Source organism: Vicugna pacos, chromosome 20 (genome assembly GCF_048564905.1).
Source record: "Vicugna pacos chromosome 20, VicPac4, whole genome shotgun sequence".
Taxonomy (NCBI): domain Eukaryota; kingdom Metazoa; phylum Chordata; class Mammalia; order Artiodactyla; family Camelidae; genus Vicugna; species Vicugna pacos.
This window is the reverse complement of record NC_133006.1, coordinates 38,137,477-38,159,794: the sequence shown is the minus strand read 5'-3', so window position 1 is coordinate 38,159,794 and position 22,318 is coordinate 38,137,477. Positions and strand designations below refer to the sequence as shown.

The window sequence follows — 22,318 nt, the reverse complement described above, 5'->3', positions numbered from 1 at the left end:
AAGTGCCCAGGGCAGGATTTTTGCGTACCTTATGCAGGTACCTACGATTTTTTCCTTCGTGGCAATCCCAACTTTTGTACTCACTGGACTTGATTTTCTGGTGGGATTTCTCTACAGTGCACCTGCTCGGGCCTTCAGTCACGTTCACTGAACTAGAAATGAGCTCAAAAGACAGTGTTCAATTGCTAGTCTGAAATATTTGCAATGAAGATTAGACCATATCGCTTTAAAATTGAGGCTGATGAACCCTCTGGTCTCCAGACAGATTGGTTTTCTTTTCCTGCAACTGCTAAGCTGTCATTTACTGAAATTTTCTGTTTCCATATTCACAGACTTCAGTTGTTTCTGAGGTAAGCAGAGGAAAGTATTCAACTGACTTCTTTCTGCACTGGCTCTTTCTGAGGCAGAAAACATTTATCTGTTGTTGCAGAAAGCCCCTATCAAACACATTCTCCAAAATTGACTCCTTCCAAGATGATTTACAAGTGCTTTCAATCTTCAAGAATATGAAAAGATTTAATAATGTGAAAGAAAGTTCTGGCCAGTGATTATTTAATTCAAGTCTATAATTAACAATAAACCCCCAAGATTCTAGCTAGTGATTTTTTCTCTTTGAAAATAAAAAGGTAAGATTAAAATCTGGAAGAACAGGTAAAGAGGTGATAAATGTCTTGATATAGCCTGAATGAGAGAAAAGATTAAGGTTGAATACAATTGAAAACAGAAGTTTACTGAGGATCTGTTCTATGTGAGGTTTTTGAGAAAATATAAACACGCTTCAGGAACTAACAATCTACCAGAAATTTATAGTAAGAGACTGGTGTACGTTTAACTTAGAACAAGTTTGATTGTGATGAATGCACAGAAGGAACCTTACCAAGGAGGTGGGGTTTGATCTGAGTCTCAAAACCTTAGTGGGGTTTCAGTGGGTGTGAAAAGGGCCACAGGTGTTTCTGGCAAAGGAGCGATACACCAAGGTCCAAAATGCACACAGGGCCAGTCTTGGTCCAGGGAACCTGATTACAGTAGAAGGGTGAGGACCAGGATGTGAAGCTGGAAACATCATTTGGTTCTGAGAAGATGCTAGATACTCTACTAAGATATGTCTAATGTTATTGACAAAAGGGAGAAGCTGCTGGAGATTTTTGAGTGGAAGACAGGCTTCACTTGACATATTTTAGAGTAACAGAGCTGAAGGCAGAGTAAAGGGTAGACCAGAAGGCTGAGAGACTGGAGATCATCTCACCAAAAGCTGACGCTGGGACCCTGCATGTGGGCAGTGGCAACTGGATTAGCAACAGGTTGATGGTTTCTTTTTCTGAGGTAGAATCACCAGTTTGGTTGCTAGCCAGATGCGACCTTTGAGTGACAGAGACACCTCCTAGGTTGACAGTGAGCACAAGTCACTACTGGCCAGTGATGCCACTGCAATAGGATCATAGCAAGAGGCAGGACAGGTTGGGGGTGGGACAATAATCGATTCTTCATTGAATATTTCTAAAGAAGAAATTTATTAAACTATGTCAAAACAGTGGTAGCAACGATGGGAACATGGATCTCAAATAGGTGGGGAAAAGAGGCATATATATCATAGTAACCTCCTGGGACCCCAGCAGTAATCAGGAAGCCCTGATACTTGAACCCACGCTGGTCTGACTCTAAAGCTGACGTACTTTTGATGCCACCACGTGGTAAAATGATCACCTAGTACCCCGCTATGATTGTGCGTCAGTGTGGGGCTGCAGAACGGGGCTTCTGAACATGATTCTGGATGTTGAATTTTCCCTCCACAGAAGTGCTCAAATGGAAGAATCTTTCGAGAAGATCCAGTCTGAGTGGGAACTTTGCAGACATCCTTCTTGACTCAAAAGGGGGTACAGGATAATTTGTTGTGGAAAAACAAAATAGAGGCAGCAACCAAATGATGACAATCATTTAGTTCTATTAATATCCTATGAAATGTTCTCATGCTTCTCTGAATTGAAGATTAATTAGAAAAGACACTGAAGTATGTTTTTCTCCCCATCCCCTCACCCCCCCTTTTTTTTTTGGACCATTGAAGTTCTAATACTAAAGCCATTGTGGCCACTTCCAGAATTTCCAGCTAGCAGTCCTCAAGATAAGGGAGTCAAACACCTATCCCCAAGGCATGTGGATCAAGTTAAAGCCTATTATTTTTGCTTTATGAGTACACACCTTTTGGAAAAGAAAAAGGGAGATTGACCCATAAAACCTCACTAGAAATGGTTAAGAATCTGAACCAGATGTTCACCCTGAAGAGAGTATTTTCAGTTACCTGCTGATAGAGTGAACATTGTCCCATTGGCCGTGAACACATCCTACCCTCCGGGTAATTGCTTTATATTCTGACTTACAACCAAAGACAGCCTGAAGCAATTGGGGATGCTTAGCTTTGAAACCTTCTTAAAATCCTCCCTAGGGTTAAGAAAGTAGGGCAAGGTAAAAAAGAAAGAAAAAAAAAAGCAGAACATGGATGTTTTGTAACAGGAGCTAAACCTGAAGAGAGGCTGATCGCGGGATGGCCGCAGAGAGGAGGTGTGATGGAGAAATCACCACTTGATTTTTCTTAAGTCCTTGGGCTCATCTCTGAATAATCTAAGTGGGTGGGTGGACATGATTCCCTTCAACTCTGGTCTCCTGACTTTTAACTCTATTTCTTTAAAACGAGTTGTTGCATAACAGGCTCCCCAGCAAACCGGCCTGATTGTCTGATCACCAAGCTGCACGTTCACACGTAGTATTTCCCATTTCGTTTTATTTCAGGCCAGGGAGGCATTTCAAAGAGAGGAAGGGAAAGATTTGTTAAGGCAAATACCAGACAGCCTGGACGTTCTCGCCTGAAGTAGGTGAGAGACAAAAAGAAAGATGCAGAAAGTGATTTTTCTAGAGATGCCTTTGTTTTCCATTTTGCAGTGAGAAATGGTTAAATTACTCTGCAGACTAACCAGGACCCGTGGCAGGTTAGAGTTCGTGCAGTATTTCTGCAGAACCATAGGCCGGAAGCCAGTCACTGTGCCCTGCAGAGCCCGAAGTCAGCTCCACAAGTCAGCGCCCCTGTCATCTGAAATCTCCGTCATGGAACCAGTCAACTCTGTCCCTTCATTTCCGTGAGAGTCCAGGGTGACTTAACAAATCTTTTGAGACAAGTGAGTCAAGAGACTCCATAGAAGGCACGTCTGAGGAGCTAAAGCTGGCCTGGATCCGGAAGCACAGAAGCGATGAAGAAGCCACAGCACACCAGACCCGCGAACAGGGGGCCTTAAACGAAAGTCCGCTCTCAGCAGAAAAACAAGTTAAGGGCGTCATTCAGTGGTAGACGGAACAGGCCGGAACAGGTTCAAATGCTGCATATTTCACAACGGAGCTTAATTAAAACAGGACTCTGAGGCTGTTAATTGCATTATAATAGTTCGGCATGAAATTAGGTCTGATGTGAATGTCCTTACAGTGGCTTTGTTTGCGTTGTTATAATTACGCAGTGGTACACAGCTTTACTGCACAGATGGGTTTTTAGCAGCTCTTGGGTGGATTTCTTTTCTTTCCTCACTCGAATTTGCACTTTATTTGCCAGTGTGGAAAGTCAGCGAGAGGGAACCGGGGTCAGGAAATTAGGTCATTCTGGGTGACCCAGTTGGTCTCCCGTGTGTTGGAAGCTGAGAACTCCGAATAAGTTGTGCCTTGACGATCGTGATTTCGTTCACCAGTTCTTCAGGAGAGAACGTGTCCTTTAAAAACCGGGTCTCTCGGTAAGATGGGCACCTTATTCAGGAATGCTGTATTTTGTCTTGGAAAGCGATGCCTTTAGAACTAATGCGTGCGAATGTATGACTCAGATTCTGTAGTTCTGTAATACCATCTATTCCAGTGTATATTAGAAACGTCAGAATGTCAAAGATTTGTGTCTAGTTAAAAAAGAAAAAAGGTAACTCCTGTTCCCAAGATGAAAAGGCCCAGCAGGAGCTGGTTTTCCAAATGGTCAAAATGGATCCTTTCCCTTAATCTTGTCATAGTTTCCACTTTTTGGACAAAAACATAGCTGGTCCACACGAGAATCTCACCTGTCACCTTGACTTAAATACTAAAACCTTGGAAGACATGAGAGGTTTTGGAAGCATATAGGTATTTGATCATGTTTTCAGTTTTCCCCTAGATATTTCTATTTCTATGCAGACTATGGATATCAGCAGTTTGGCACATTTCTTCATTTTGTGTGTTGCTTCGAAATAAAAGAGCCAAAAATTAATAGAAGATTACCTAGAAATAAATTAGGTGAGTAAAATGATTATACCTTAATGTTTCTTTCTTTAACACAACCATGAGGAGCTAGAACGAGCACTTAAGTAAATTTGAACCAATTTGGAGAAATATAATAAACTATGTCACGTTGCCAAAAAGCCATACTTCTAAACAAAGTTCCCGGTGCTTAATTAAGAGAGAAATAATGCAGTTTGGGGAAAGCATGTATGGCCACGTGTGTTTGTATACACATTATAGAGTGAGTTTTGTTACGGTGAACGTTGCTAATTTTGGTAACCCCGAAGTATTATGTCTTGCATATTACCAGAAATAGGTGTTTTCCATCTCACTACTGCAAAACTCTTAAGAAACACACTAGGAGACCGCAAAGAACTTGACTTCTGGTTATGATCTTTTACAAAGCTCCTAGGAATAGAAGTAAATGCAAGAAAAAGATGCAGGTGGTTTCATGTAAGTAGAAAGTCACAGGTCTTAGCAGTGTTCACAAGGGTTTTGCTTGGGGACGTGCATGCAAATGTTAGTAATATTAGCAATGCAACTATATACGAAGAAGCTAGAAATGTGTTTCAGAGTGTCACCATAGAGCACCCTCTGTCTGCCACTCCCTACCTTGTCACTGGGCCTGGAAAGCACTGGCTACCAACGTGGAGAGTAGCCAGAGGTGAAAACACTCCGCTACAAATCTGAGACTAGGAATGGAGAGGGAATCAAAGAATGACAAAAAGGAGAAAAGTTAAGGAAAGAAACAAAACCTCTTTGCTCTCGCCGCCCACTGCTCTTGGAGATAAATCCTACAGGCAGTGAATCCATTGTTTAAAGGCAAAGGGGTCATAATGAGTTGGCCAGCAATATTTTCCACTTACACACTCTGCTCTCTGTAGACACAGGGAAAAAATTCTTTAATTTTAAAGTGAGATCGTGTAACACACATAAATCAAGGCTGGAGAATTGCACAATATGCGCACATCTTCAAATTTTAAAGAGTCTCTTTCTTCTCCTGATTTCCAGAAAGGAAAAAAAAAAAGCATGCATTTGGAGGTTATTTATCTATTTGCTCTAATATTTTAGTTCCTGGTGTGACATAAATGAAGAAAAATAATTGGACTCACTTAGTTCAGACAACTAATTTTAAGCCACTTATCAGAAGGAAAGAAATCTGACTACAATTTTTTCCTTTGCAGATAGTAGATTTGCAATGCAGTGCATAGCCCTGGCTAAAGTTTACTCAAATCCATTAAAGCCAGTAAGCCACTAAATCACTGGTAGAATGAGCTTCAAATGTCTGCTAACATAAAGCTAACTTGTACCTTTAAAAAATAAAATTACTATTCTACCTCTGCTTTGATGTGAAAGGCATTGAAGCAGAAGACGCTTCCTCTGTTAGGGAATTATTCATCTCAAAGCACGGCCACCATCATGCTGGTGACTAGTACTCTGTTTAGCTCATCTTTTGCTTTAATTTTCTCTAATGATAGAAAAACACCAAAGTGTAAGACAAACAGAAGATGGAGGGGAAGGGTTGTTCTGTTTATGTATGTGTGTGTGTGTTTTACCCTACTTTGAGGCTAAATTACCCCCAAACTTAGTTGCCCAAGTATTTTTGTGTCAGCTGAAATGAACAATATTATATGAATTATAATTTCTTTACTTGCTAACCAAATTTACCCCCAAACTAAGTTGAGCTGTGTAAATTGGCTGAAAATCTAGGAGAGAGAACCGGTAGCAGCAAGAGGAAACTTACACACATCGAGGATGGTCCCACATGAGTTTTCGCAATGACACTTGCATGGGTCTTCCTGCCCCAGCCACCTGCTGGGCTCAAGACACCTCCCTTCCCTCAAGAGTCTACTCAGATGTCACCCTATCTGTGAAGTCTCTCCTGGCCCCCCGATTGTGAAATAGTATCTCCACCCTAAGCCTTGTTTTCAGAGTAACACTTACTATGCGTTACAACCAAACCTATGTGCCATGTATTTCCTTGTTTATGTCTGTCTTGCTGCACACAGATGTAAGCCTCAGAAGGAAAGGGAAGAGGGTTTGGCTCATAAGAGGCCCTGAATATACATTTGTTGAAAGAATAAGGAAATGATTTATGTGATGTAAATGGACTCAGCAGTGAAGGCAACCTGTTGTTTGGTTTTGTTTTTGTCATGGCTATCTTTGAAGCTACTGAAATTGATTGATTTTTGCCAACGCAAAATTAATATGCAAGACAACTCTTTTATGTCCGTTTTCTAATCCTACGGCGTTCTTTCAGAAGAATCAGTGAGGTGAACTCTCTACCAACTTTCCACAATGCCAGTTTTAACTCCCTATTTCTTAACTTAGTGATGTTTGTTCAGCTGCTTTCTTATCAATCACCCCATCTACTCCACCCATATGCCAAAAATCGCCCATGTCTTAACTCTCTTAGAATAATACCCCTTTGCACGCATGTAAAACCTTTACCCCAGGAATTACAATGCATTTACCAATAATTATTGCTTCATTAAAAAAGCTCTACCAGTAAGAAAGTATTATTTTGATTTTATAGATGGTAAGTGTGAAATAAAGGAAATAAAAACTACATCCCTACCTTCCTAAGAGAACTGAAGACTAAGTCCGGCTTCATGCAGAGAGTTGATAGGGATATCAACGGTTTAAAGACAAAAAAAGATTGTATTTAACTTAATACTGCCCTCTTACAGGAACACGAAATGTTTCCTAGTTATTTTTCACAACTATAATAAATTAATGAGTGTCGTTTGTGCTTTAAAACTAGGTACTTTTTCATTCAAACTATTTCAAGAATGTTTTGGGGGCTCACTCATTCAAATTAGATGCTATGAGATATACAGGATAAACTATGTTTTCTTGGCCTCCATGAAACTTACAATCTAGTAAGAAAAGTTAAAAACAAATGCAAATATCTATAATTTAAAACCAGTAAGTTTTAAATGCCCTGGGAGAAGTGAAATAGTCTAAGGGATTTTGAGGAGGGATAAATCACGCCTGGGAGGGATGGAAACAGACGCTTCTGCTGGATACGTCCTCTGTGCTGACTCAGAAGAAGGGAGAGAAAAAGGCCACACATGTAAAGAGAGACACTTTTCATGTGACAAATAAAAGGAGTCGGAGAATTTGGCATCCATCTTTTAACCGAATTATGATTTAGTCACTCTCAGTGAGTCTAGGTGTCCAGAGAATTAACACCTTTTGAGATTTCAAGGGACTGTTTCGGCGTCCCCATTTCATTGTCACACACGAACATTCGTTCTTCCCCTTTTCTTGAATATAGTTCTCTCCCAGAGCATGAAATTTCCAGAGCAGGATAAAGAAAGGAGAAAATAGCATATAGAAAATTGATCACAGCAGTGACTATTTTGGGAAAGATTAATTAAGAATAAGAATTATAAATAATACTTATTTAGGACTCATTCTGTAAAAGGCTCTGTTCAAAGCACATTCATTCATTAGGCCATTCACTCAGCCGTCCACGCAAAACCGATTTACTGAAACCTTCCTTTGCACCAGAGGATTGTGGAAACACAGGACTGAACCAAAGAGACAGCCCTTGCTCCACTCCAGCCGGTGTTCTAGGGGAGGAAGACAGAACACAAATAACTATATATATCGTAAGCGCTATGGAGCGAAAGGAAACAGAGCAGCGGACCACTGGCAGCGGGTGGAGTCGGGGAGGAAAAAGGGCCATTTCACTGCTGTTGTATTGAGAGCCTCTGCTTTGTTCAGGGAAAGCCTTTCTGAGAAGGAAACACTTGAATCAGCGTCTGAATAAAGTGAGGGGTGATCCGTGTACATAATCAGAGACAGAGCAGAATTAGAGGAGGGAGCAGGACGACCATGGCTTTGAGGGAAGTCCACTTGCTTTATGTTCAGGAAAAAGCAAAGAGGCCAAAAGAACTGAAACAGAGTGAGCAAAGGGAGAGACAGGAGCTAAGATCAGAGTGGGGAGAACTGGAGGGCGGGGTGGAGCACGCAGGGTTACGCAGACCCATGAGGAGTGTGGCTTTTTCTCTGAAAGAACTGGGAAACCATTGGACATTTTTGAATGGAGGCGTAACATTGATGACAATATTATAGGAATCACTGGCTGGTACTGAGGGATAACCTGGGCTTGGGACAATGGTATGGATGGAACTGTGTCTTCTTGAAAGATACCAAAGGCTTAAGTCCCAGTCCCCATGAATGCAGCTTTATTTGGGAAGTGAACTTTATTTGCAGTTGGTCGAGTTAAGATGAGGTCAGGAGGGTGACCCTAATCCAGTAGGACTGTGTCTGGACAGAAATGAGAGATTTGGACACGGAGACAGACCTGCACACGCAAAGAGAAGGCCATGTGAACATGAAGGCGGAGACAGTGGGGGTGCATCCATGGGGCAAGGATGCCAAAGCGGCCAGCAAGCCACGGGCAGCTCTGAGGGAATCGTGGAACAGACTTCTCCTCACAGGCGGCGGGAGGAATCAGCCCTGCCAGCCCCCTGACCTTGGGCTTTGAGCATCCAGAAATGTGAGCCAATAAGTCTCTGTTGTTGAAATCATGCAGTCTGTGGCGCTCTGCAGTAGCAACCCAGGAGACTAACAGAGGCAATGACTCACTTTATGCTAATTATGGCATGCAACCCTCGCCATAAACCTGGGTGGTTATTATTGTTTCAGATTTCAGGTAAAGAAACTGAAGCATAAAGGGACCAAGCAATTTATCTAAGATAAGACTTTGTAAATAGTAGAGCCAACATATGGCCCCAGAATGCAGACTTTTTTTTTAAATTAGTCGATTAACAATGTTGAGTTCGTTTCTAGTATACAGCATCGTGATTCAATTATGTACATATAGATTCCTTTTCATATTCTTTTCCATTATAGGCTATTACAAGGCATTGAATAGAGTTCCCTGTGTTCTACGGTAGGACCTTATTATCTATTATTTATATGGTAGTTAGTATCTGCAAATCCTGAACCCTGCCTTAAACTCGGTTTCTACTGCCTATCTAAAAAGAGTTTAAAATTTTAAAGTAAGCAGAAAATACTGCCAAAGTGCCAGTCACTAATGGACTCTGGGTCTCCATCTCTTCCTCCATAAAATAAGGAAATTCAGTTAAATAATTTCTAAGGCATCTTCCAGGTCATATATTTTGTTTTTCTTATTAAAAATTTATTTGAAGATAAAAAATATATCCACTGACAACATCACCAAGACTAAGATGTAGCGCATTTCTAGCATCCCCAGACTTTCCCTGTGCCACATTCCAGTCAACGCCTACCACCAGTCCCGGCAGTCTCCTGCTTGAACCAACAACAGTTCCGAACTTCCATCAAAGCAGTATGTAAATATATACGGCAAAAATGGTCAGGCATTTCGCAAAAATGAATTCAAGACTCCTAGGGAGAAGGGAAACCCACGTGATGTCCCACCCATAGTGCAGAAATCTGGGATTGCTCCTTGCATGTTCTCAGAGAGCAGAGCAAGCCTCTAGCCGACAACACACACCTCAGAGTGACACGTGAGAGGCCACTAAACCTCTTTGTTCTTTAAATTACTAACTTATGGTGGGGGGAGGTGAGGAGGGGCAGAGTCACTCGGAAGCAGAAACGTAGCTCACCAATGTACTCATTTTGCGCTTGCAATACACCACAACGCGGAGTGTTTAGAATGACTAGTGCGGTCAACAGAAAATTCATAATGTGGCATTTCTTTAGTTCTGTGAGGTGCATCCTACATTAATGCAGGATTTTACACATATTTATTTGTAAATTATTCTTACTGGGGTTGCCTAAATCGAGCTCTTTAAAGCATATAATTTACATTAAATTTTTTAAGAAGCAAATAAGAAAATACCAAACAAATGTTTTCCTCCAGTTCTTTTCTTAGACCAAAGCAAACCCAAACACCAATAAAATGTAAACATTGGATTTTCTGGATTATACACAGTGTAATCACAAAGTCTGTAGACATAGGTAATATTATTTTAATATTCATTTTAATATTAATATCATCAAACCACTGGTCTTTGCCTATGTTTCAGCTTAACCTTTCTATCTCTGGAAAGCAGTCTTCTGCAGTAGTCACGAGAACAAAATTCTAGATCTGGGTTTTTACCATTTTGGCAAAATTCTTTACTTGTCACTTTCCTAAGTAGTAAAATGGAGTTATTGAACTCAATGATTTCTAAGAGAATTTTCGTCTCTGAAATACAGCAGAGTAATGATCATGCACAAGGTTGGGAACACATAAGAAATCCAAGACTGAGGATATAACAGTACCTAAGTCAATATTTCCAGTCTTTCGAGTTCCTAGAGATCAGCAAGCCATGATAAACAATTTTTAACAGAATTTTTTTCTTCAACTTCGTTTGAATCTGAAAGAATGCAGTATCAAAATACACAAATGTGACCCATCAATGTGTTCGTCTTAGAAGCCAGAAAATCAAGACTCAAGGGGCAGGACTCTGATTCTGAAGCACTTCTTACTTAAGAGTCTAGAGGAAAGAAATATTTCCCAGAGTTTTGTTGAAAGATTTTTTGTGAGCGTGGAACTCATGTGCTGTAGAATTCTATTAGATGTGCACTTCCTAGACAGAGTCAGCGTCTCTCTAGATATAAAGAGTGTGGACCAGCTGGATTTGTGAATTTTTTATTTCAGGTGACTTACAATGACATGAAGCACTGTCTGGTTTCTCTCATCTGTTCAGTTACTGGACATGAGAGTGAGTGACAGATGGACGAGTGGGTGGATAAAAGTGGGACATCAGGGCTCTCTCTCGAGCTCTGTCTCACAACACACGTGCACAAGCATGACACACACGTACATGAAACAGAGCACTTCCACTTTCCGGGTGATTAAAGCATGCTCTAATCCACATTTCCAGCAATGCCAGCTTGATAGAATCTTTCAATAAACACTTTTTTGTAACCTTTCACTAATAGTCTGTTATTACCTCTGTCAAAACTACAGCTTTATTTTTTATCAACAGCCTAATCAGCAACTAGACACAAGTTCACAATTCAGAGTTGTTTGTCTGGTTTTTAGATTTTTGGTTAATTATCTCAGGTTCATTATTTTTCTGTTAAGTCTAGTAAAAGAATCAAAAATTTCAACCAGTAGTCAACTAGCACAATCTACGTACTTCCTTTGTAAAGAAAAGGAGGCGAAGAGGAAACAAAACCCATGTCCCAATTTTCACTACGACAAATAGAATTTTCAAGATAATACAAAAGAATTACAAATAAAACAGTAACCAACAGATTATATACTACCTGTTTTTTAAATATTTAGTATAATCCCTTAGAAGTCATTTTAAGAAACCATATGAATATCTCTTAAGCAATAGGAAAATTGGAGAGAGTTTTTAAAGACATGTAAGTTGATTAAAAATTGATTTCAAAACTGAGTTAAAGCTAATGATGTTAAATTGCTTTACTATTTTAGCTCAGACTTACTGTCATTAATTTGGCTTTTGTTAAATTACCTCAGTGGGAGGATATTTACTGATTTTTGAATTATTTATGTTGAAAATGCCCCATTTAAGTTTCCTAGTGATTTGGTGGTGTAATATCTCGAAGTCAGGCAGGAATTTACTTGTGGAAGAAATAGGCATTAGAGGAGATTAAGCTAGAAATTGGCTTGAGATTTACAAACTGGAGAAGAGGAGCAACTGGGGAATCACTTCAGCCCCTGGGGCGACTTTAGGAGAATAGCTGGGAAAGCTGTGTGCAGAGTGCGTGAGGCGTGGGTTCTGTCTCAGCCACAATTCCAGAAATGGCTTCAAACGGGCAGCTGCGCTTGATCTTCTGACTATTTATCTTTCAGGTGCTTTTATTTCCAAGGTCGCTTATTGGACACATGGAGTTTAATGAACACAGCACTCAACAGACGAACACAGAACTAATGAGTGTCTATGTATAGGAAACAATAAAAAAGCACTGGACTCAGATTGTCAGGTAAGCTTATCCCTAAGGTTACTTTAGGTAACCATCACTGGGTTGTTATAGGAATTCATAGAGATGCTGTGTTCCTCTGTGTTTTCTGCCCATGAAGAAATTATTTTTTTGGAAGAGAGTAGGGTGGGTACAAGGATGAGCAAGAAAGAGTATCTGAAGGCGAAACATGTGGAGTAAGTCAGGGAAAGTGGTAAGAACTTATTATTACAGGCACTATTTCATGTAATTATTATCACAAATACTAACCAAGAGAAAACAAGAAGAAGAACAAGGAAAAGGGGAAGTTTTTTCTGAAGAACATCAACCCAATTATTTATAAGGTAGAAATTCTGAATATAACCAAAGGATATGGCTTCCGAGATGAAATACCTAACAAGAAAAATGCTCCAGGAGGAGACTAAAAATCATATTAGATAATTGAAAACAAGTAGTTATGGGTTGAAAAATCATAAGTGTGTTTTTCAATAAGGGGAAGAAATAAGGCAAGCTAAAGAGGGTGGAAGTTCAAATTCCGGAATTAACTGGATTATCCACTAAGATTTCTAGAAAAGAGAACGGGAGATGCAGAGACCAGACAAGCTGGAGAAGAAATAAGCATTTAGAGAGAGAGAGAGGAGCCCAAAGAGCTCAGGGAAGGCCGTCATCAAATACACGTTGCGTAATACACGACGGATCAGTTTTATTATTTAACTTGCCGAAAGATGAAACAATACAGAGATATGCTAACCATCAGCAGCAGCATTAATTTACAGTGGGAGAAATAATTAGGATCTCACTTTTTCTGGAGTAGAGTGAAAATGTAAACAATGCTCCGCTCCAGGCAAGTGCTTTATCACTTGACAGGTGCATTTGAATTTCCATGGGCGGGATATAATAGGTTATTTAGGTGTCACTTTAATAGAAAGACCCAACCATCAAGATGGACAGCAGACTTTATCAGTACTGCTGTTTGCAACTAATCCTCCAGTTTAGTACCCCGTGAAAATACCTGCGACAAAACCTGTCCATTTTTCTTTTACACTCCATTATGGAAAAATCAATATGGGCGCTATTCATCACAAATCTCCCGCCTGGCGGGGGCCCCAGCCAGATTCTGAGAGAGACCTGACAGGTTAGCACTCTGTGCGGCAGAGTCCATTGCTTATGGTCTTATTTGACCACATACTGCCACCCAGCATGGCCCAGGTGGCCTAGTGTATGTTCTAGAATCTAATCAACACTGGCCAGAGACCCTGAGTCCGATTCCCTTAAGGTGAACATCATCTTAGTTTTCAAGCCAAGCACAGAAATTAGTTGACTTCCAAACGTGACAGATTAAATTTTAATCTGTTTTTTTTAACATTCAAGCAGTGAATAATAACTGGAAAATTTAGTAAAATTTATTATTCAGTAATTTAGTAAATTTAGTAAATAATAATTCATTCAAGCAACCCACAAACTATACAATGACTCATTTCTTCACTATTCAACCAGTGTTATTAAAGTCTGACCACCTATTTTCCAGGAAAATGGTCTTTTTTTTTCCCCTCCAAAGCATCTCCACCAGATTTCATATCCAAAATCATATGTTCAATGGGAAAAATTCTTCTGCATTCCAAAGTAAATATATATGAATAGAATGCCACAGAGTTCATAACGGTCAGTTACAAAGCTGCATGAGACTAATTATCAAAGTGTCCAAAATTCAACACTGTCCCGATGGAAGAATCTTGAAGGCAGAAAGTTTATTTGATTCCTCCTTAGTTCCCTCCAAATCACCAAAATGACATAGTTGCTAATATATTTGCTAGATCGACGAATGTTTAATGAAGCAAAACTCATATATTTATTTTTGCTATTGGATATATTCGCAAAAGTTAAAAATTATAAAAAAAAAAACTGATGTTAAAAAAAACACAAATGATTCTTAGACGTCAAGATTCTAATTAACCTAAATTTAGGTCAACTGAGCATAGTACGTGGAGCTCTGTACCAGATCGCACAGACTGGCTCACCCAACAGATACTCCAGACACTTCACAGATAGAGGAAAATCAGAGTCGGCATTTCCCAGGCCCCCTTTCAGCTGCAAGTCCCTTTAATGCATTCCTTCCCTCTTAAACTAGCCAGGGGGATTCTTTTCTCCACAATCCATAACCCTGACTAAGAAGAGATCCAAGGACTGCCCCAAGATGTTTTGCCAGTTAAGTGATAAACTGTTATTTCCATTTTGAAGTCATAATTTTGCGCTTTTGACTTAGAAGTTGGAATTCTACAAATTATCAGCTCATAATACTTCTTCATTAGCAACTTCCCCGCTTGTAAGGACTTTCCAAAGCCAAGCCACTACATTTTATCACTGCCTTTCTTTTAATCATAAGGTAGTTACATATTTGCAAGCATTATCAGAAATAATCTGATGCTATTTCCTACAATGTCTTATCTCAAACAGTCTTTATTGCGCATTGTATTATGTTCCAGACACACTACCAGAGTATGCTGGGGGAATAAGGACAGAGTTCAGGAGAAGAAAACTCCCCTCAAGACGTGTGTTTTATTTACATGATGTTTAATTTGGGGGAAAAACAAGCAACCTCACATCTTCTAGAAACAAGACCCACCCTCTATACTGGGTTCGCCTGCGTCAATGCGGAGGGGAGTGATTTGGAGGATGGTCTTGAATCCCAGCGATCACATATCATACAGGCAGAACAGCTGTGCCAAAGGGCGAGAAAAAATTTATCAGTGCACGTTTTATTGGCCTCAATTCTAAGGACTATTTGCTTCCAAGAGTTCCTCAGGTGATAGTAAAACTGATTCATTTGGAGGCAAATAAATTCTCAGATATAAACAAACTCTTTGGGAAGTGACGGTGCCTCTGAAACTTTTTGATATGTAGATGTGTCCCGTATGGCACGCGCATGCATACTTCCTCAAGAGTTATATGTACATTTCTAAGCCGTGCCACACAATTGAGCCATTCATTATAACGGCTCCTCTTTGCTGGGTGATTGTTTTATGTGTTTAATTTTTGTCTTACACTCCTGGCTAGTAAGCTCCTTTACAACATACTTTATATGTCTTTCTATCCTCCAAGGTATTTACTGCAGCGCTGGGCAGAGCAGCGGCTCGAGAAAGGCCAGGCTCACTGTCAAGGAGATTTGGCACGTTCAATGATTTTTAAAGATTCAAGCAGGTTCATAGTTCTGTGATGACTTCTTAGTAGTATTTTAGTTTCGTTGCTCCCTTAAAATGACCTGCAGAAGCTCCTTCATTAATGAGCCAGAATTACACATTCAAAACACAGCTTCCAGCAATACCAGCTGTGAGATCAATGTAACCTTGAAGGATGCATGGTAACTGCAGTGACATCAGAAAAAGACACGTGAGGAAATACAGGAATGGGAAATGTATTAATTCACAACAGCTCATAGCTGGATTTGCATCCATTCATAATCATGATTAATCGTGAGCACTGTCCAAACATTGCTATGTCATGAGACATCTTATTCTGGATTTTTGAAATAATTTAAACCTCTGCCTTTACTGTCCTGTGAATGATCGATGTCGCCTGGACCCAGGTGACGTGATTATTTGTGGGTAGCTGCCGTGTTTGATTCTGATGAGCATTGGGAAGTATGTATTTCTAAAACAAAACAAATAATTTTCATTGAATTATTTTGACAGCATTAAGCAGAATATGGTAAAAAAAAAAAAAAGCACTCTTATTGGACTCAGGCCAGGATGACCAAGGTTGGAATGGCATTTCAGTCACTTACTTTAAGCTGCTTGACTTTCAATTCCCCCATTAGGAAAATGAGAATTAGAACCTATGTTTCATGATTCTACAAATAGGAGAGGTGACAAAGAAGTAAAATGGCTGAGTCTATGTTTTTGTTATTATTATTTATGATTACTTGGAAACAATCATTAGATAATTTTTCTTAAGTAATTTAGCAAGTGAACATGTTATTAATATCGCATAGGCTTACAAAAACATAAACTTTCAATGCATAACATTTAAGTTGGATTTTTGTTTGCAGAATACAGTACTTGAGAGTAAATGTAACAAAGTGGTATTTATAATGATTTTTTTTTCCTAGGAAAGCGGCCATCCAAACACTCTGAGAATCGTTACTCCATTGGTATTACCATGTGATCTCTTTATAGTGGATCTTGGGTTTCCTGACCTTAAAGCACCTGTCACTTCTATGCACACATTTCTCCTAAATATATATCTCAGGACCAAATGTTTCTTATGAGTTCAGCTGTATATATTCACTTGCATGCTGAACTCTGGTTTCCCTCTGTTGGAGACTGTCTTGGGGCATATATTGTACCACAAAGGTCACCAATGTGCTCCTCCGACACAGAGGGCCCTCCGCTCTCATAAGGCTCTTCCTTCAGTGGTATGGGGGATGGGAGGGGGTTGGTGGCATTACTGCTTGCTTTGTCACCCTCCTAACCCCAGCCTCTCCTAGAAAGCAGAGAGGCCACATTCAAAGTTTTAAATAATCTTTTCTTTATTTTTTTATTCTGCTGAAAGACCATCAACTCAGTCACTTCAAAAATATCAGACCTCTTATATTTCCCACGCACGTGCCATGGTACAGGAATTTAGAAATAGAGGCCACTACGTTAATGTCTCATCTCATCTACCCTGCTGTAGGCTTCCTAAGGACACATCTCATCATATATTCTAGGTTTCAGGACTTTAGCAAATAGCAAATGAAATGATAAAAGATGAGACCCCCTTTGATGATTTTTTAAAACTCGGCCCCTGTCCCCTTTAACACATTCCATTTGAGACTGCATACCGACACTTTTATTGTGGAAACCTTGAGAAGGAATGCTGCATTTGAAGGCAAACTATCATTTTTGCATGTCTCTTAATGCACATATTTTAATTCATATGAAAAATAAGACCACCTTTTGTCTTGGGGAAATCATTGAACTGGACCATTTGCTTATTGAAAGGGAAAGTTTGATTCCGTTAAAATGTGGGGAAACTGTTGAGCATATTATTAACTGTCATCTTCACTGTGTAGAGTTGCATTTCCTAAAGTTTCCTCTTGAAAAACTGTTATTATATTTTCTTTTCTTGAGTTTCATGGCAGTGAGACTCTAGACTGCAGGTAGAGTAGGGGATATATGCACTGGACACTCCCTAATGAGAAAGAAAACTCGGGGCAGGGTGGGTACAGCTCAGTGATAAAGCAAATTCTTAGCATGCATAAGGTCCTCGGTTCAATCCCCAGTACCTCCATTAAAAAATTTAAAAAAGAAAAAAAAGATTAATATGGAGGGGCAGTGGGATGATATGGGCCAAAGGGAAACAGGCAAAGGTTCTGGTCTCGTGAATTCTTGAAAAAAAACAAAAACTAAACCACTTAAAAAATAATAATAATAATTTGTTTCTATTACCCAGGATCATACAGACAAATACGAGGGAGTTGAGGAGGGGAAATAAAAGCATGCCTCATCTTCACATCATACAGGGATAAGTAAAAGTCTCTATACTATTCCTACACTAATTTTTAAAGAGATTAGAAGAACACATAAGCTGACATGAGTAATTTTTAAATTTAGCCACTAATGAAATACAAAATAAGAGTTACATTTAGAAGTCATGGAGTGATAAAAAACATACACATTTCAGATGGCAAAAAGCACAGCATCAAGGAAATGTAGAAGAAGGCAGAATATCCAACAGTTTATAAAACAAGATAACAGAACCGGTCAGTCATCGGAAGTGCTGGGAACAGTGGAAAACATTATAAATTGTCTTACTGAAGGACAAGATTCATACTAGATTTTAAAAATTCAAGTACAGGCTGCTCACAGGGAAATTAAAAAAACCAATATGAAAAGGTTAATAATAATAGCGTATCTGCAAGGTGCCAGACCGTTCTTCTAATTGCCTTAGCGAGATGCCCACATCCAACTGAAGTAAATGCTAGTATCATCATTTATTGTTGATTTCTATTCTTTCCGTTCTGATAGACCTAATTTTTATTAAGTGACTAACCCTCCCTTTGCGGCCTTGCTCTGGAAAAACTGACCAGCCCTCCAGCTCCTAAGAGCAGCCTCGTGGACACCCGATCCAACATTTCACTTACGAGACCAATGAGATAGAAAGCAAAAAAGGGACGCTGACAAGACCATTTCCTTGCTCATGGAAATAGGATCTCATGTCTCTGGATGTGAAACCTTAGCCTGCAGTGAACCCTTACAACCCTGCATAAGGCCGGCCTGAGGATGAGGCTACCAGACAGAGGAGGCACAGCAGAGGGCATTTCAAGGAAATGAAGCAGGATAAAGCCAAACTAATTTGAGCTGGAGTCAGCTAGGCAGTCCTAACTGACATTCTCACTTTACAGATGAGGAAGCGGAGAAAGAGAATTGAGTAGGCAGCATCAGTGTTAAACTCTGCTACTTTTTCTACAGATTTGCTCTTAACTAACATCCTGGACTAACAAGGATTCATAGAAGTATAAAGACAATACGTGTGGAAATACCGACTGATACAAAATAGTGTTCAAGCTAAAAGGAAAAAATGATTAATTCATACCCTGAAAGGTAAAGTCATGGCCATGACTGCTAACTAGCTCTAAAAATATCCTTAAGTCCAAAATTCTTAAACATATAAGAGAATTGTAATGCCATTACAGTAGAACTATAAGCAGTCACTTGAGTTTTTGATATGTGTTCAAAGACATAAGGTATTTTAATACACTAATAAAGACAGGATTAATGGATACTCTAGAAGAAGACGTATCAGTTGTAAATCCTACAGAGAATAATCTTTTTTTCTAAGTGTACATTAAATATTTATATAAATAACCATGTGTTAGACCGTAAAGGAAAATCTCAATAAAATTTAGTAAAAAAGTATACAAGCTAAGCACATTCTCAAAATACATTAAAATTAGTTAGAAACTTACCATGTAAATTTAAATAAAAAGCATCAAACTGTTTGGAAATTAAAAACATAACAATACAACAAATAGCCTCTTCTAAATACAAAGTAGGTAAGAAAAGAAATCAAAACTGCAATTAATTACAACTCAGAAAATAAAAGAAGAATATACAATGAAATACAAGATAATGTAACCAAATCTGTAAATACTTATAGACAGATTAAATCTTGTAGCCAGATTCACAGATGGGCACAAATGCTTTTAATGCCTAATTGAAAAAAAAAATCCAACAAAGATGTTAGAAGAAAGAACATATTTAAAGAAAATAAACGTAAAAGTAAAAATTAAAGGAATTAAATTGATACATAAATCCATTAGCTATGATTTTGAAGAGAACAAAGCAAAACAGATAATAATCCTTGTCTCATCTAGGCCAGGGAGGAAAAAAGTGGATAAAGATAAAATTTAAACTATAAATAATGAAGCAGATCTGTAGCATACAGTGGAAAAACCAAGTTCTGTAACAGTGGTGTCTTTTTCTCTGGGGCGGCACCAGGTCCTCTTTTAGCAAACTGGTGTGCTTGGATTACAGAAGTCTATTTTCAGGAGGAGCTAAGGTGTTTCTTCAGAAAGTACTCACGATCAGCGAAGCCAAGCCTTGCTCGCCCATCAACAGATTTTTAATCAACAGAGAGAACTGGTTCTGGGTACAGGATGGTCTTTCTCACTCTAACTTGTCTTCAATTTCAGCCTCCTGTCATTCCAAACTGAAGTTACCTGCCTCCAGTGTATTCTGAGGATGTGTTAACTAAGCAGTACACACGGGGTCCTAACTTAAGACATCTTGAATCAGATGCCCCTTGGCTGGTTCCCTGGTCTCCTTGTGGGGTGTATAACCCCACAGACAGGGCAGAAAGTTCTTTCTTACATTTCGGTTCCGTTAATGGCTTTTTGCCTTGAGGAGATCAGAACTTACAACTTCTTCACTGGGATCAATGACCAGAGGGAGTTAGCATCAGGAGAGAGAAAAGATGGTGCCTCTGGGGAGAGCCTGGGCTTTGCAGGCTCTGGTACTTGATGGAAAACAGCGGCTGCTGCAGCCCTGGCAGCCCCAGGAAGCCAAGGACGTTGGGGGGCTGACATCAGGAGCTGTGAGTGGACAGGACTGACTCATTGCTGAGCACCCAGGACTCCCTGAAGATACACAAAGATGCCTCAGTCACTTTTCGGAGAGGAGCTTTTATGCAGAGAGAGTGTGCACACCAGAGAAATGGAGGTTCGGGACATGAAGATGTTTTATATAAATATAACGACATATAATTCTGTAAACAAATTTGTAAAGCTCCACAAAGTTGAAAAAAATTCTGGGAAAATATAAATCCCCCCAAATGAGCTAACTAAAAAGAAAATCTCAGTAACCAAGAAATATCTTTTCAAAACTTATTTCAAAAAGGGCTCTATGTCAGAGCACTTGACTGGTGAGCACCATAATAGTTTCAAAAGTAGAATTATTCTCTTGCTATTGAAAACATTTCAGGCCAAAAAATGGTAATTTTTATAAAACTAGCATAATCAAAAAATCCAAAACATAGATAATGTTACAAAAAAGAAATAATAGCTCAAGCTCACTTATTACTGAATGATTCAAAATCTTAATCGTTATTAGGAAAAATATTCTTTAGTGTAATAAGAATTTATCTCCCTCAACCAAGTAGCATTTGTCTTCAAAATACAAAGTTATTTTAGTACTGGTAAATCTATTACTATGGTATATTACATTAAAAAGTTGAAAGAAAAGCGTATTCCAAAACCTCAATAAAAGTTGAAATTTCAGAATACATTCTTGATAAAATCCCAAGAAAACCAGAAAAAGAAGGATCCTTATTTGACATTAAAAAGATGATTTATCTTAAACCAAGAGCCAACATAATTCTCAGCAATGGCATACAAGAGGGAATCTGAATGAAAACCAAGTTATCACTGGTGCTATTCGAAATGGTTCTGAAGTTACGGATAACGTCAATTCGGTAAGATACAAATTTAAAATAAGAAATACAATCACTGGGGAATAAGGACTGGGCAAAATGGCTTTACTATTCCAGAAAACTAAAGAGAATAAATACGGGGAAAAGTCTCCAGTTATATTAATAAGAGAGTCCAGAAAAGAAATCAGACACAAAATAAAAATCCTATTAAATCAGTAACTTGCCTATTTAAGGACACAAGCAGTTAAAAGATTTAACGTGAAAAAAAGATTTTATTTAAAGCAAATTTAAAATAACTAGAAAGTCTCTTAAAATGTATCTAACCTATATAAAGAACACTGTAATATTTCCTTGAGGGACCTAAAAATTAAAATATTAATTAGTTAATTATTTTATATGTCTGGAATGCAGATTTCAAGTTATAAATATTTTTGAGATGAAAGGCTCCCAGACAAGAAGATTATTGATAAAACAGACTCACAAACTAATCTGTCCAGGCAGTCCTCACCATGCATAGTACCGTGTAACCTAAACCCTACGTTTGCTGGACAGAGTCCTTGCTTTGCACACGCCCACGATGTGAATTTCAGTGAGCCGTGCACAGTGAGGACCATCTTGCAAAGTTAAAGAAGTTCCAGTTACAATTCTGATGACATTTTTCTTTCCAACCTTGACAATATGACTCTAAATTTCATCTAAAAGAAGAAATAAATGTATGTAATATATATTTATATTATTACCTATTATATATTATTATAATATACATATATATGTAATAAATGGCAGAGCAATGAGAATAACATCGTGTGATTAGATATGAGAATTAATGAGAAACAATTAAAATGCTATGGTCTACAAAATTTGACGACAAATGTAATAAAATATTTAGCCTCCCAAATAGATTCAAGCGTATGAATGTCTTTAATATTTAAGAGAAGCTTGACTGATAAAGAAATGGGGGACTTTTCATTGGATTCTCATGATGCCACATACCAAAGTAAATTCCAAGATACAGCAAAGTTTTAAATGTTTAGAGTAAAACCACACACACACACACACACACAAAAACTAATAATGATCTTAGACAAATTAACTAATCTGGGGGGGTAGAGAAGAACTTAGAAGTCATAAAAACAATGAAAAAACTCAGAAAGAAAAATTTAAGTCACTACAAATTAAAAAAAAATCAGTCATTATTAAAAGGCTAGTGACAAACTGG

The 22,318-nt window shown here is 38.7% G+C and overlaps 1 protein-coding gene and 1 long non-coding RNA gene across 7 annotated transcripts in view; one reads left to right on the top strand and one right to left on the bottom strand.

Moving 5' to 3' along the window:
* LOC102544289 (uncharacterized) overlaps positions 1-22,318 on the bottom strand; it is a 245,217-nt gene that overhangs the window by 14,614 nt on the left and 208,285 nt on the right. The gene's annotated exons all lie outside the window — the stretch shown is intronic.
* The window catches only part of LOC107033041 (uncharacterized), a 283,934-nt gene that overhangs the window by 258,907 nt on the left and 2,709 nt on the right, over positions 1-22,318 (top strand). For all 4 annotated transcript variants that reach the window (XR_012062417.1, XR_012062416.1, XR_012062415.1 and 1 more), the window contains one exon: positions 12,086-12,216. This is a non-coding gene — a long non-coding RNA (uncharacterized lncRNA). The remainder of the gene's footprint in view (positions 1-12,085; positions 12,217-22,318) is intronic.